General features: G+C 37.4%; 1 long non-coding RNA gene across 2 annotated transcripts in view; it reads right to left on the reverse strand.

The window, feature by feature from the left end:
- The window catches only part of LOC139795183 (uncharacterized), a 146,562-nt gene that overhangs the window by 87,831 nt on the left and 41,333 nt on the right, over positions 1-17,398 (reverse strand). Inside the window, exon 1 of one of the 2 annotated variants that reach the window (XR_011725410.1) lies at positions 110-147. The exons of the other annotated variant lie outside the window; for it this stretch is intronic. This is a non-coding gene — a long non-coding RNA (uncharacterized lncRNA). Of the gene's footprint in view, positions 1-109; positions 148-17,398 lie in introns of those variants that run through there. 2 annotated transcript variants of the gene reach the window in all.

Consider the following 17,398-nt stretch of genomic DNA (forward strand, 5'->3'; position numbering starts at 1 on the left):
ACAGGGATGGTATAAGAAATGAATCATGCTTGCTCAAGCATACTTCCTCAGGTTATGTCAATCAGCTGCTGTAAGATAAAAAACTTTACTTTCCAAAATGCAATGTTACTTTTCTCCCACAGCTGTATCATTTCAGTCTGGTACCTGCGTTAAGAAAAAAAAAAAATCTGAATTTCACCTACATGAATCTCATAAAAAATCCAAAACAAGCACTGATATCTGGCAAGTCATCAGAACTATTTATTTTCTTGGACATAGAGATTGAATTTCATTTTGGGTCTGGCAAGAGGAAAATTTTTTAAATACCCTGAGGAGTCAGAGTTTGCCTCAGAGCTCTCTCTTCCTGCACCTGTCAGAACTTTGATTTTTTTTTTCTCTACTGTACATATTGGCAGCTCAGAAAGCTAACAAATAAACAACTTGTGTATTTTTCCTGTAACCTCATCAAGAAAAACCAGGAGGAAGAAAATGTGGCTTACTACTAGTGGAAGCTTTTTGCTTCCATTTTTATCTTACATTGTACTTGATCTTACACATGGAATATAACAAACAGTCCTTTGTGTTTCCTATGTGTATGTATTTGAAGGCAAAATATTATGTCACAGTGTGAAGTTGTAATATTGTGCCTATTAAAACATCAGAACTAGCACAATATAGAAAAAGAGATGGTAAGGTCAAGCTGCAGATGTATCCCCAAAGTAACTAACTAAGGAGGATATTTTAGTCCCAATTATTTTTTAATGTGTGTTGATAACTAAAGCATTATTTTTCTGGTTTTGAGGGACAATGTGTTTTCTAATAGTTGATAATTACACTATCTGAAGAGGCAGAAAGGTTTTTATTTTATTTATGTTTATTAAAAACTTTAGAGCACTTAGATTTTCTTGATAAGTTCATCAACAAAACTTCTAGTGACCGACAAGTTCATTATAGTTATTGGGTATTGGTTGATCTCTTAGTCAAACCAATTGAGAATCATTAGAGAGCAACATAGTACAAAATTATCTGAGTATAATTATCTTGCATACAAATATAAATGTAACTGTAGTCAGGTCATGTAACCTAGGTCAAAAAATTGATGTGGCACTTACACAATGCCCATACTAATTCTCAAAGCATTTTAGAAACCAACAGAGATAAGAAAGAGTAAGAAAGCAACTACAAACACCACTAAAAAGTTAGTGGTGTCAGCACTGGGATCTAAAGAGATGGTCTGTGACTTGTACAGATCATAGGGGGAAAAAAGAAAGCCAGCTGGCAGGGCAGCAATGAGGAGCTTGCAGAGCCCTGACCTCAGAATAAAGGGGTTAATATCAAGAGCTCTTTAGTCCCTGAGGGAAGGCCCTCTCTGCACCACACTGTATGTCCCAAATAATCTGGATCCATCCTTGACTGTGGTGCAAAGGTGCAGCAGCCAAAAGCTCCAGTCATGGCCCAAGAACCCACTGATCTGATTTGTTGCTAAAAGCCCAATTGTATTTCTGAAGTCAGTCATCCTAATAAGATATCTATACCTTTTCTTTATATACCTATCTTATTTTATATTCTCCAGACTGCCGTGGTTACTAGAAGTATTGTTTCAGGTTCAGAGAACAAGGACATCTCTGTTTATGAGAGATGCTAACGAATCAATATGTATTTCATATGAGTTTCACTAAGCAACAAAGCTGTTAAGAGTACAGAATTTTTTTTTCTTAGATATAGGAGCAAAATCATTCAAAATGTGTTACCTTTCCAAGAAGTTAAAGCATCTGTAAGGTGCTGAAAAAATTGCACTGGAAACCTCACTTATCACCTTCAGTGAGATCTTTCACAAAAACAAAGTTTGGGTAACAATGATACTCTTTTTATCAACATATGCACATGGATTTAGAAGATCTTCTTATTTTCTGCAAGTATTTCATTAGTCTATTTTTCCTCCAGCTAAGATGAAACAAAGAGGCTGAAGTAAGAAAAAACAGACCTGTATGTTTAGTCAGCACATGTCAGTGACCCATGTCATGCCCTGAGTGAAGTTTCTCTTCAATGCCATGATTTGGGTTGGAAGGGACCTTAAAGATTATCTAGTTCCAACACCCCTGCCATGGACAGGGGCATCTTCCACTAGATCAGCGTGCTCAAAGCCCCATCCAGCCTGGCCATGAAAACTTCTGCAGATGGGGCATCTACAACTTCCCTGGGCAACCTGTTGCAGTTTCTCACCATCCTCATACTTGAAGAATTTCCTCCTAATGTCTCATCTAAATCTACCCTTTTCCACTTTAAAGCCATTACCTCTGGTTCTTTCATTACACTCCCTTGTAAAAAGTCCCCTCCTCCCCAGCTTTCTTATATGCCCCCTATTTAGTCTTCCACTCACAACACCTTGGATGTTAAATTTACCATGGCCTCTTTTAAAATAGGGTGACCCACAGGACTCTAAAAAGGACAGGTATTTATATCCTATGTAGACTCAGGGACACAATTTGGCACTTGGCCTTCAGCTATTAACTAAAAATTAATATGAATTCCTCAGAGACCAAGGAGAGGAAAGAAGGATAACATTTTCTTTTTAAATAAGTGGTCTGGAGAAAACTGAATAAGAAGTTTCTATTCTTCTTCATGACAAAATATCATTACTCATATTTGTAGGGTCCTTTCCAAAAAGCCTTTCAAATATGGAAACCCCAGTACCACAGTTCTGATGTAGGCTCATTCCCACTTATGCTGGAGGGGAGACTGATATGTTCAGGTCACCTGTATCAGAATAACTTCAAATGCCACAGTTTCTAGAGTATCTGCTTTTAAAGGAGTTGGTGAAGCTTCATTACTACTGATGCCATATCCTGAGTCACAGTTCACTTGGTGGGAATCAGCAGCCATGGAAGCAAAACTGGACACCAACTGTAGACAGCCTGAAAAGCATCTCTTATGCCAGCAGTCAGGATTTATTCAAGAAGTTTTGTATGTGCCAGTGTAAAAATAACGAACACCAGAAAGGTTCTCAAACTGTAAATATTAGGATTATCCAAGCTAAATAGTTAGCAACTGAGTCACACCAAAAGTGCAGTCACTCATCTGCACAGTACAATTTCAGTAGCAGATCCTAAATCTGCCATGCTGTAGTGACTAAAATATTCTCTCCAGTTTTCCAGAATATTATACAATTGTCATCAACATTTACCCACTCAGACAACAGCAAGTATTCAACTTAGCACTCTGATTAGAGGTAGTAGAACAGCTATGAAGTTGAAGAAGACAAATAGCAAAACAGTTTTGCAGTGCTAAAGTATGTGTTATCATTTGCTCCCTTTTCTTGGCTGCATAATATTCCTGTTTTTGTGATGCAAAGTTTAAGTTGAACTAGCCACCAGTTTGGCATCAAAAGAGCAGCACATGATTTTAAATGATTGTTTGACACCCCAGCTACAAAACTTCCCAGGTAAGCACTGAATAAATTTATTAACATCCATTTAACTATTTCACAGCTCTGCACATTTCACATGGAAAATCATACAAGCCATTTGACATCGAACACAGAATGTATTATTAGTTTCTTAATAGCTCCCAAATTCTTTCAAGCATTGCCCATTTACAAGAGCAGATACAAGAGAGGAAGGAGGGTTTTTTTAAAAAATCAAATCAATAATTAGGTATTTAATTTTCATTGTTTTCTGTACTATTTCAGCACCTATATGGCTTTTTCATGCATATATATTGTGGGATTTTGACATCTAGAAGTATACCAAACACTAAGCACATCACATCTGTTGGTGATCAGTAACCCGTATTTTGAACTTGCTTAACATTCTTGAGTTGTCCTCAACTTTTTCCATTGTATTTGGAGACAAAGTGGGTGGTTCCATAATAGTATGCCAAACTACCTTTTTTCCATGATAGTAAGACACCAGATTTATGGTGTCTGGAGCCTACTGAAGGCTCCAGAGTGTCAGACCCTTTTTGACCTAATACATGAGTATGAATACAAAAAGAGTATGAACCAGCACCTCAGCCAGCAAGTGGGAAGCAATAAAGGACACTGGAGGTGGTAATGGTGAAATCCATGGGATGTTGGTTCTAGTCCTGGTTCTGCTATTGTCTTACATTACCATCGACAAAACCGAAAAAAGAAGCTAAAATGTTGTGCCCTCTGCAAAGTACAAGGAGGCCTTTGAGTAAGAAAGAAGTAAAAGGAGATAGAAATAATCATTATGTCAGCACAATAACTTCATAGGCACTAGAGCACATTGAGTCACATTCTGTTTCATGGACTGTATGAACAGCTATCAAATTCACAAAGCAGGTCTCCCCTGGAGAAAAAACCTAAGTCATCACAATTCCCCTGGACACCATGGGGATTTCTAAAAGCAGCCAGTACAGGGTTATTCACCAGCTTCCTCAGCCTGACCAATGAGCAGACACACACAACTCTGAAGTAACACTGGGGCATACACACATGATGCTGCTCTTGACCATTCTACCATTTTTTCTGTTTCTGCTAATCTTTGTTATTCAGAAGTTTCAGTCCTTCCTCCTCAACCTGTCACAGTACAAAAATGGTTTCAAAACCTCAAGGAGAACACTGATTGGGTGGGAATAAACCTCCACCGAGGAAGTAAGGGTTTCCATTTTTCTTGTTTAACTACACAGTCACAAATAGGAAAAAAGGGATATTAGACATACCTGAGAATATGCTGTTTCACAAATGTTTTTCTTCACTTTCCCACGCTGTAGGCATCCAGCTAAGTTTTATTTATCTACCCTTTGGCTTGTGAGGAACAATAAACCAGTCTTACTGTTCTGCAGATGAATGGCTAGACCCACTACCATTAGTCAGACCTTGGTTAATGCAGACCAGGAGATAATAAAAGTTCATGCAATTTACTGCTAGTATAATGAAACATATTCACACTGAAGAAGTGCTACTTCTTTTCTTTTACCAACTGCATTCACTTTAGCACACAATCACCTGTGCCTGAGCCATTAAACCCCCCAACTTTCTGGACCATAGCCTCTACAGATAACTTCCACTCAGCTAATGAATATCTTCCAGATAACATTCCTTTTATTGGCATCCATAAAAGTCCTAGCCTATTTGCCTTGCAAAAGTTGGAACTTTATTGGCTGTGTATGCTTCATTTAGTTAATTAAGAAGTAACCAGCAACAGCCTTGGCTTATCCTGATGTTGAGTAGTTAGTCTGGGTCTATTTCCAGTATTTTAACATGTCATTTTAGCATGATTTTTTTCCTGCACGTTTTTACATAGCCTAAAACAATGACTAATGATCATTTACTATTATTCTAGACTTCACACCTGGTATGTCTTCCAAAACAATGACAAGAGAAATTCTATATTTTTCAGAAGCTCACATACAAACAAACAAAACAGAAGAAGTGGAAGTAAATATTAATGAAACATTGACTGATAAGGTGACCTACCTACAGTAACATTTAGAGCCTGTGAAAAAGCCACAGAAGTCAGAAGAGGTAATTTTGTTTTTTTGTTTGTTTGTTTGTTTGTTTCTGTGTAAATATAATGCAGTAAAATTAATTTTTAATTGTGTAAAGAAAGTCCATAGTGCTGTATGTGAAAATGAGTGAGCATGTTTTAGGTGTTAAAGTTGTTTGGTGGTTTCTTTTCCTTCCATACTAAGCTCATTTTCACTTCTCAGTATTCAGCTATTGATGGTTTGTCAAGCTTAGCAATAAAGCTCAGCCTTATTGAGCCTTCATGGTGTTAATTCAGTAACTAGAGAAAGATGACTGAACTAAGCCATCATTCTTCATGGTCACTCATGATTAGTTTGCAGTGTCCTTCCAGGATCCAGCCTCCATGAATTTTATTCCTCTCCTTCAGGCACAGTGCTGCGTGATTGGCAGAATTGTGATTTTTTTTTTTGCCACCCAGAGGCCAGTGCCAGCAACCAGAGGCAGAATCCCTGTTTGTAGCAGGGACACTTGCAGCAAACTAATGATGAAACATAGGAGAGATACATGAAGGTAGGTCAACATGAGCATTGGCCTACCTCCTCCTCAGGGGTTTCCTCAGGGCACTAGTGAATAGGACAGTATTTGTGATTGAAAAAGGTTTCCTTAGAGCATAGAAGAAAATACTGCTGTGATTCTGTAGTATTCTGTGACTTTGTGGACACCTCTGTATATTTTTAGAGGCCTTTCCATTTTTTAACTTGCTTAATGAGAAATGAAAAACCATTTTCTATCTCTAAGTGTATATTTGGACATTTGCCTGCTAGGCAGATGAATATTTTGCAGATACTTCTTGAATACAGGTAACATATGCTGTATAAAATCCTTTACATTTTACACAGGCTATTCATTTTATAGACACAGCTTTTGTGCAAGACACATGGTAGATGGAGAGGGCATGAAGCACATTCAAAGCTCTTCTCTAAAGCACACAGCTTTTGGTCTGCTGGCTGTGCTGACCCTACAACACCATCTTTCCCAGCCAATTTGAGGCCAATGAGATTTGCAATGTAGAAGGATTCCACAGACATCAAGTACATTGATCTTTTTCTTATTATTACCTCTTCATAAGAAAAAATGCCTTCATTGACTACAACAAAGGACATCCATGCCTTAGATTGTCCTTGACTTGCTTTTGGAAAGAAAGAAGAAAATCTATCAATGGCTTTTCTTACCTATTTTACATTGCTCTATTTTAGAATATTTTGTTGAAATACTGCACTGAGCAGGAAGCCTCTACCTGTCCCCTGTGGGTATTTTTTTCCACTGATGTACATGCTAAAGAAAGATTTGTATTCTGCGTGGACCATAGCTTCAAGAACAGCTGCAGCTCTGCAGTACAAAAGGTGCATTGCTCTGAAGGAATGTTCTGCAGTCAGCCTGATGACTTATGTGATATTTTCCAATGAGATAAGAAGACCCACACATTGCCTGCTCAGTCCCCAACCTCAGAGCTGTTGATGTCTTGGTGAAAGCTGAAGCTCTACACACTTCCCTTACAGCAATTGCTGCCTGACACAAAAAAACAACTTTGAAGACAGACCCAGACTGGGGTTTCAATAACCAGGAGATCTTGACTGAAAGGAAAGAAATCATCCAGGACATGGGAAAAGCATGCCTTAGCTTCTGGAAGAGGAGATACTGACCTTCTTTAAGAATAAAATGATAGTGGGAAGGAAAGGTGGAGAAGGTGATTCAAGAAAGAAAATATAGGAAATAGGAAAGATGGCAAAACTTTCAGCCCCAAAAGTAATGAAAGTCTCCATGTTAAAAAGACAGTAAAATTGCAAAAAATTATTGTCTCCCTATACACAGAGCACTGCTGTGCCTTTGTGAGTTAGGCAAAAGAAAAGATGCACTAGCTGACAAGGGTCAGGCACCAACAATGAACAGCAGCTTGAGGAGCTGAAAAATATAATAAGCATTAAGAATGCTCCCTCAAAAATTCCCCTTAATTCATTTTCTTACTTGAACTGTGCCCCAAAATCTGTTCAGAAATCTGGGAAATTCCAAACTTTAACTGACAGGTTGCAGAAGTGTCATTGAAAAAAGGAGCATCAACAGTACAGGGAGGAATATGGGCAATTAGGCCTTCACCCTGACACATTTCCCCAGGCAAGTAGGCTTGACACAATCAGAAACGTTGCTTGAGCAGAGTCTAAGACCCCAGCGCAGAAAGCATTTAAACATATGCTTTTGATTTGAACAAGACTTGACCAGATACTTAAAGTTAAGTGCAATTTGATGAACTGAGGCTTGATGAATGGTTGCAAGATCAGACCTTTACACCATTCAACTCAAAGCTGCTTTGAAACACTCTTCACTTCCATGTTTATAAAGGTCCCTTCTAGAAACATCCCTATTCAATATAAAGCTTGCTTATTTTCCTTTACAGTGGCATTAAATCATGAAATTAAATTAATTAGTTGCTAATTTTCACTCTGTAAAAATGTGTTGACACAAGGAGTATAATAAACAGTGGTTGGGTCAGATAAATAGTGAGACATTTACCTGACCTCAAGCCATTATTATAATTAGTTCCCTCTGACACATCAGTTTGTGCTTCAATCTGCCACTCACCAAACATCCAAAAGGAGATCCACACAACAGCATCAGCTCCCAGTCCCAGGCACACTGGGGTAAGTGCTCTCTGTCCTAGAAACAGTATAGCAGAAATTAGTGTTAAGTTTTTCTAAGGTTTTAAGCACCAGGGGAATGGCTGTTACTTCAAGTTGTTCTTGTTTTCTGGTTTTCCTAAAGCATGGTTTTAAAGGACAGTTGGACATTTCAGGTGTTCCATCAGACAAACAATAAACTTCAGCACCTCAGCAGAAACAACAGCAACAAATATCCAGGACTTGAACAGAACTGCACCCTCAGTGGAATCCTACAAACCAGTTAAGTGTGTGTATATATATATATACACACATATGTAGATGTGTATATATATATATATATATATGTATAGGGCTCATAGCCCCTTGCATGACTTTCCTCCTGTTTGAATGTCTGGCTATATTTTGCATTAAAAGAAAATAATATTTAATTTGAAGAAGATTATCAGTTGTTCCAAGTTTTTGAGTTAAATGTCAAATCTTTCCAGTTTTCATTATAAAATACAAACAGGTTATTTTTATAACATGAAGAATTCTGGGTTGCTTTTTTACTTTTTTTATTTAAACAAAGGAACACATGATGTCATGGACAAACAAATATTCTGTTAGTTTGTTTCTAATAACAGACACATTTTTTAAAGTTAGGATAACAGGAAAAAAACAAGATAAAAGGAAAAAAGATGAAGTTAGTGTTGAATGGATTAATAGCAGGCAGGTGGCTGGGTGGGTGTCATGGCAGATAAACACTGAGATGAAGCCAAGGTAATTATAATTATAATCTGGCTAGTAATGCTTTCAGCTGAGGGTGTATAAAAACCTCTGCAAGTTAATACTGAGATGTTCAGCTCAACCTTCTTCTTGCCTGCTCCCCTAAAACACAATCTCACACATTCAAACTCACATTTTACGCATTTTTATTTTCTGAGCATTTCAATTAGTATGTTGTAGGAGGTCTATTCTGTTTTAACTAGAGTTCAACCAACTTTCCACTCTCCTCATGCAATCCTGGAAAACATGAGTATGTAATCAGCCAAGTCTCTCCTGACCTCCTTGTTTTGCTGGACAGAATTCACCTCTTTCTATCATTCTCTTTTGCAGGCTTTCTCTCCCCACTGTGCTATTCACTGGGGTATAAAATGCTCAGGCAAACAGAAGTCAATGGCAGATGTGTCAGAAGCATTTCTTTCTGTAATTTTACTAAATGGATGTAGCCCATAAAAGTAGCCTTAATTAATGGAAACATTTTAAAGGCACTTATAATGAGCATGGAAAACAAGAGTTGCCAAAAGCAAACTTTATTAACTAAGTATGTTTAAAAATTATTTTCCTGAGGGGGATAAAAGATTTTATGTCTGCAGTAACTAAAAGAGATATTTATTCAAATACCCCGAAAGTATCTTAAGGGCCTCAGGCTTGGGACATGTCTTCTGGAGGATGAAAGTGAGACAGGACAGTGTTCTTGCTCCTGTGCAACATGAGGGAAATACTTTACTGTATCTTGGGAGTCTTTTATTTATTTAGAGGCCTGAACCTGGAAGGTGATGAGTGCTCTCAGCTCTCATTGACTTCAATGTCACCCAGTCTTTTAACCAGCTTGAACAGGATCTGAGGGAACACCACATCCCACAGCAGATGTTTCCCCCATAGAGCATCTTCTCTAGAGTACCCCATCTTCAGGAATACCAGGGCCTCAATCCAGAGTTGGCAGAGCTCTTAAGTATATGCTTAGGCATAACCTTAACCCAACACCACTGCAACAGGATGTAGCTACATGCCTGAAAATTTGTATGCATTTAAATATTTTACCTTTCTGAAAGAAAACATTGTACTTTTTCCATCTTCTGTGGGAGACGTTACAAGTCCTTTTGTTTAGATAGTAAATCATCATATTGAAAATAAATTAATAAATACAGTAGGTTAATATATTTTCATCAGGTAAATAAACTGGACAAGTCCCCTTGTTATTTTCTAAAATCATCACAATTCCCTTTTGCCTACATACACTTTCATTGTTTTGTTGTGGCAAGGATGCACATGGAGAAGCTGAATAAACCCCATGTTCTTGTTTCATCAAAGGAAATTGCTTTCTTTAGGAAAATGCCCCCTCAAACACCATCTGACACTGGCTTTCCAATCAAATATAAAAAGTAAAGGCAAACTGTCCCCACCATCTGTGACAAATTCCCTTTATTTCTTCAAACACTTCTCTGTAAAATGAGACTATTAGTAACAGCCATACATTCTGCTTCAATTGTACATTAGGGTTGTTTTCTTTCATTCCTGATTGAGACAGAATCGTTGCATTATTAACCCAGAGAAGTTCTCTGTCCTTTTTAATTCCAGAATAATGAAACTCATTGGAACTTGGCGGCATTCAGTCCTGCTGACTAATCATTGGCATTGGCTAACAGCAATTTTTAATCAAATCTTATTATTAAATCAGAATATAAAGGATTTAGAAAATGCAAGGTTGCAGCTAGAGGTCATTAGTCATGAGCACAAGAAGTAATCAATACAATTATTGTTGCTCAAATTGTGTTGGATGGGCCAGGTGGTACAGTGTGATAATGCTTTACCCTTTCACCTCGGGTGTCCTGCCTGCATCACAGATAACAGCAAGTGTGCTGGCTTCCATCTCATCCCTAGTGGATGCTAGAACATGCAGAAACCATTAAAAGAATCCAACCAAAAGGGCTAAATTCAGTTCTTAGTCACAATGGTGTAAATTTTCAGTGGAGTTATTCCAGATTTATACTTGCCCCAATTAAATTTGTTTAGCCATCACTGTTTTCAAAAACTAAGATATTATACTGGATAATAGAGGTGAACTGGAAATGCTCACTTCACAAAGCCATCAACAACCTAACCTACTGTTATTCACTGCAGAGCAAACATGAAGTAATTAAGTCTTTGCTGATTTCAAATGATGCTAACAAGTGCAGAGCTGGATTGTTGAGCAGTTTTTCATTATTAGAATGTTATACTGACTTTGCCTTATTATGTTTGTTTTAGGAACATATTTAAGGAAGAATCCTCAGGAAGAAAAAAAGACACTGTGAAAGGCTAAAAAAATTGAGTGTGAGTAGCAGGTGGAGCTACAAACAACCTGTGAAAAAGCTGCACTTCATCCTTATAAATGAATTTTTATCTCAAACTGGTGTTAACTCAATGGCACTAGAAAAGTTTACACCAGCTGTGAATCTGGCCCTACTGGCAAGTGTTCAAGCAAAAATATTACCATCCACAAGCATTCACTTTTAAAAGACATGCTTTTATTTATCTCCTTTTAACAAACTGATTGGCTCACCTCCAATATTAGACAATTTTTTAAAGTATTTCACACATGCATCTACCTGGACAAGGAAAGATGGTCTCCCTCCCCTCTGAGCAACATTGAAAAATGCTTGGTTACCAGCAGTGGCTGATATCTGGGGCAGGAGTATTAACTTCACTCAGAATTTCAAAATATCCTTAAATACTTACTTTGGAGATTTTCTCTTACAAAAATGTCATCAGTTTCACTTTGTGTCACTGTAGTCCTTGCAGTAACCTACACACCCACCCTCTAACGCAAACAACAGAAATTCCAACACTGCAAAATACTGTTATATGAAGGTGAGATCTCCCTAGGAAAGCCAGAATGGTCAAAAATGTAGACAATCCTAATTTTTTTTTTCTTTTTTGCAAACAGTGAGACTATCTCCTTTGTAATGCATAATGTTTCATCTTGTATGTATGAATAAGAAATAAAAATTCACATAACAAGCTAACTCCCAACTATATAGACATAATTGCTTTTGGAAATATTGTACTTGAAGACATTTTCATGTCAGCTGTATGTGTGCGGGTATCATCATAACATGGTGTTTACACCAGATTAATACCATATGCTGTGTGGGAATTATATCTGGTTATAAATGGAAATACAATATAATATCTGAGATTCTGGAGTGTGTTAGAGTCTGATTTCTTTTGAAGCACTGCTAATCAAGAAGAACATAAGTTTGCGTAACGCTACTTTTGATTTGCACCAATGTAGTGCAGATAAAAAACAATTCCAACTTCCTTCAAGTTTTGTTAAACAAATGTTAAAATTATCACCACTTAAAACTTTCTCCACACTTTTAGTGGACTCATAACCTCATTAAGGCAGCCAGGAGTGCTGATGCAAAACCACGGTGAGTCCTCAGATCTGATGAGAATCATTTTTCTGGCTTTTTTCCCCCAAAATATCACTTTTCCATGTCTCCTCTAGACCCTTTGTGAGTCCTGTCAACACATTTCAGCTAAGAGCTGAAAGTACTTCTTTAATCTGCATTTTACTCACTGCCTAAGCAATTTAACAGTTGTCGAGTAGGTCAGGAATAGGAATAAAAGTATTCAAAAGTGGGGGAAGGTGAGGGATGTGAAAAATGCGGCAGTACTGAGTCTAAACAGAAAGCAGAGATAAAAACAGACAAGAAAGGCAAATTAAGGAGCAGACCCTGACTATCAAAGCTGGTAAAATCCAAATGAGCTTTCCACCTCCTGGGAACAACTTCCTGTGGGCAGGACAATGAAGGGTGTTGGAGACATGGCATCACTGGGGTAAGAATGCTTAGCCAAAGGAGCATGGATGCCAAGAGAAATCAAAGGGTTACCAAAGGAGCTCCTTCTGGCACTGCCAAAGGGGAGGCAGTCGGCTCTTTCATGGGCTCAGCTACTGGCTCCAGAAGCCAGACAGCCACATCAAGTCACCATTGTGCTCTAGGTCTCAATGCCACTCTCCATGGGGCTTATTAGCCACAAAACCTAGGCAGAGCTAGGGGTCCCATTGGAGCAGCTCCTTACCGAGCTCGGATGGAGTAGAGCTGGGTCTCTTCCTGTCTCTGCAGACCTGACCCACCTTTCTTCCTCATTAAGGCTGCCAAAAATTAGGCAAAGACCTGACCCCTTATCCATCTTAAATTCACACTCAAATTCTTCTGAACAGACCCCATTACTCAGATTAGCAGACTGGCAGACTCAGGGGGGGGAAAAAAAAAAAAAAATATCACGCTCATATCTCTGAGTTTAAATAACATTACATTACTACATATACAATATTATATGAGAAACTTTCAGAAAATTACAGTATGTGAGAAGATTTCAATAGTAAAGGATGCATTAATCACTCAAAAAATAGAATCCAGGTCTAAAGATGATTTTCATTTTAAAGAGGATACACATGCTGTAGGATTACAACTTCTTGTATAAGGACTAAAGTATCTGCAAGGTACTCTGTAGCATGTTTTTCTGTGCTGCAGTAGGTTCTCCCCTGTATCTTCCATTAAAATTTAACATGTATCCATGTTATTCACTTAAACATTGCCTAATTCTCTTAGGAATGACAGATTGCCATTTTGATTAAAAATTTAAGGCTATGCTGTTGATTTGACCCTGATCCATATACTGAGTAGGATGTGATATCTTTTGTGCTAATCTAGTTCCAAGCAGATTAATATATATACACACACACATATATATATATACACACATATATAAATATGCTTATATATAAAAAACTGTGTTGGAGGATTGAATGTAGAAGGAAGGCATTAACTCTCTCTTTGCACAGGATCTATTAATATGAAAATTACTGTAATATGATTAACTGCTCCTCTTAACACCGAAGAGAGTGAGTCTTGAGAGATTATTTTCCAAGATGATAACATTTCCCTACCCAGTTTGTAACCCTAGGGAAAACTGAAAAAATATGGATTTTGATTTGAACAATAATGAAATGGTAAGTGATATAGCTCTGCTGTCTTATAATGACTGTATTAATTTGCAAGATGTAGTGCTAAACCAGAATAGAGGTGCTCGAGGAGATATGCCTGTTATCTAGGCAACAGTTAATATGATGAAAATGCTATTTAGAAGCAGCTCCATGTTTTTATCATAAATATAACTTTAATTCCTTGAGATTCTCCATAAAATCCTGGTAGAATGTAATAAACACTACATAATCTAAAAAAGAAGACAGTCATTTATACCATTCCAAATATTAGTTATGGATCTTTTAAAGTTTAAAAGCACATTCTGCAGAAGGATCTGTCCTATATATTCCATCCTATATTACTTCCTCAGTTTAGAATAATGACTTAACTGTGATAAAGAGATTCAATTTTTACCTTTTGCTTGCTTTTGAGTTAGCATGGAAGACCTTATCTATTAATTTGCCAGGGAGAATTTCTCTTCAATGTTGCTCTTTGCCCCAAAAGTGAAAAAAAAATATTTTCAATTTTAATTTTAGTGTAGGAAAGAAGTACTGCACAAGCAAATGACAAAATGGAACTATATACAGACTGATATTTTATCACCAGAGTGAAAGTGCAAAGTTTCTCTGAATGCTATGCTCTTACAATTGTCAGAATTTTGTATTACTGATATTTATATATTATTCATCTGAAGGATCCTTTACATTCACTGGTGAGGCTATACTATGAAGGATTTCATGCCATGTTTACTGAAGCTGTATTTAATTTGGCAATACCATAAGGCACAGTCAATATTTCTATAACAACAGGCTAACTTCAGCCTTTGGAAAACAGTATTTTTAAAGCTTCTTGGAGGTGAGCCTAGTGGCCTAAGAAATGTAGGAATGAACCAAGCAATAAGCACAAGATTACACTGAGTTAACCACAATATACAGTTCAGACCTCAGCCAGAGCCTCTGTTTTCTGGCTTCTCCACAGTACTTGTGTTTTGTTTTGTCTTATCTTACCTTGCATCATAGTGCAAACATGCTGGCACGCCCTACAGACATTTTAGGAATGGTTATAAATTACTGTCTTTTTTAGATTATGTAGTGTTTATTACATTCTACCAGAACTTTAGGTCTAGGCACTGTAAGAACAGTCCAAAAGCTGGGTGTACCTCATGCCCCAAATGCTGCCTGCAACAAGCTGAAGGCTGTGATGTTGCTACACGTTTTGTTAGCAAGTGTGGTGGAAAAGGTACCTTTAGGAAATCCTGAAGGATGGCAAACACTTAAATCCTTCTGGATGAGGACAAATGGCAATCTTGTCTCTGTAGAATCTGTTGGCTCTTCTGGTCCTGCTTGAATTAAACAGAAAGAGAGTGGGGTTTACTGGTAAGCTGTGTAACCTGTCTTCCGATGTTTCTCTGCACAGTAAATTATTACAATTTTTCCTCCATGTGACAGTGCTATCAAAATGTGCTCCTACATGTTGAGACAGAATTTCAGCTCTGCAGAAGAAAAGCAGGAGGAGAAAAGGTAGGGCGAATGTATTAAAACGTATGTATTCTGTTTATTTATTTTTTTTAATATAAAATAAATACAAAGCATCCCCAACTATATCAGTCAAACCAGCAGTTAGCTTGTAATCACGAGAGTGTGTTTTATGAGAGGAGGTACTCTCTGACTATTATCCACATAAGCAGAAACTAATAAAGAGGTGTCTTCCTTTTTATGTATTCCAAATATTGATGTGATGGTCACACATTTCTGTATCACCCAACAGAAAAGTGTTTGCTACCTGATACAAAACTGACAGAAAATTATTAGGAATCTGAGGGAACTGGAAGGATGTTCATCCCATATTGATATTATCCTTTAAACACTCTCTCCTGGGTTAGGGTAGCAGGAAGTAAGGTTTTCTTGTTCAACTTTGGTGTGCACAAAGTCTTTGGATTCTGTGCAGATCGCAGGATGTTGCAGTGCTGGCTGTGTCAATATTGTCTGAGTGCATTCTTAAACTCTGTAGCTCTGAGCAGGTAGAAGTCAGTCTGTAGCTAAATGATAAGGCTGTATCTGCTATAAATATAATAACATCGTCCACACACACGTACAGATGGCTACAAAAGAGCAATGAGACATCTTTCTCTGCCAAATACAGAACCTAATGAAAGAAAGCACAGACTTTACAATTTTTGCTCTTGAGACATATAATCTTTGAACTTTTGAGTTCTTCTTGGCTCTGAGAAAATTCAGGGGCTCATTACATTTTTCAGTTCTTCCTTCCTCCACTAAAATCCTAGGGCATGAATTAATTACAAATAAGAATCTTGGCACAGGTTTAAATCTAAAGAGCACCATTTCTTTTCCTCCTAACTTTGTCTTTTTTTCAGGAGATCCAGTGAGGGGACAACTCTAAATTACAACAGGGAACACATTAACAGCAGGAAGGTTTGGAAAAAAACTCATTTTCTTCTACAGTGTAGAATACTTTGCAAAAACTCACTCCTATCAAGGCTCTTTGAACACTGCCATTAAAATAAGTTACCATTTTCATTTAGGTTTATGCAAAAAATAATCCATAGTCTCTTATGTCTACTGCCAATTCCTTAGCTGCTATAAATCACCATTATTCCAGCTTGGTGGAGTAACACTGCTGTAGTTCCAGCTCAGGATTTGGCTCTCTCTTCTATTAATTCTGATACAGGGTAGCTGGATGAAACTCTGTGGCCTGTGTTTTACAGGTAATTAGACTGGATGCCCTAATAGTCCCTCTTCTGCCTTTAAAATCTTTGACTCTAATGAAAATTATGTGTGTGTATCCAGGGGAAAATATGCCTGTTTGATGCACAAAATTCTTGTGCCTCATTTCACAAAAAACATAGAAACCTGACTACTTCTTAAGCCAGGATTTCTTTTCACAGTATTGGTAATTACAGTGCAAACAGTATTTAGCACATGAAATTAATAAATCTTTTGCTTCCTCGTTTACACCAGTTTCCCATATTGTATTAGTAACCACACATTAGCTAATCAGCAGGTTGAGGGGAAAGCTGCCAAAAGCAGATCTGATAATTGGCAGCAGTCAAACAATCATAGCAGGAAACTTTACATTTCCTGCAGACAAGGCTACTGATGAAGACAATTATGAGATACAACTTTAGAGAAAAAAATTAGGATGTTTAGTTATTTCATGTTTAATGACCTCTTGGAAAACTGGATTCACATCTCACAGTGAGATGCAGGTGTTTTGCACAGAAACAATACAGATAACCACCCAACATTGGTTAAGGGAAACTTGGTAATCTAGTGATCAGCTAGAAACATTCATGAGTTTTGTTCTCTGGCAAATTTTATACGACATTTTAAACACCTTTTCTATCTAGGTCTACCTATGGGACAGTTATTACTTTAATAAGTGAGTGCTTGACACATTTTTCTGCCCAGCGTTCTTGTGAAATAAATAAACAAATCCATCCTACAGAAAGGAATTTTAAATACATGCCAACTGAGTTTTAGACCCACCCAACACTTTAGGTACTTCAAACAGGACTTAAAACAAAATTCAATATCCTAAACCTCTGCTTACCTATTGCT

The sequence above is a fragment of the Heliangelus exortis genome, chromosome 3 (genome assembly GCF_036169615.1).
Source record: "Heliangelus exortis chromosome 3, bHelExo1.hap1, whole genome shotgun sequence".
Taxonomy (NCBI): domain Eukaryota; kingdom Metazoa; phylum Chordata; class Aves; order Apodiformes; family Trochilidae; genus Heliangelus; species Heliangelus exortis.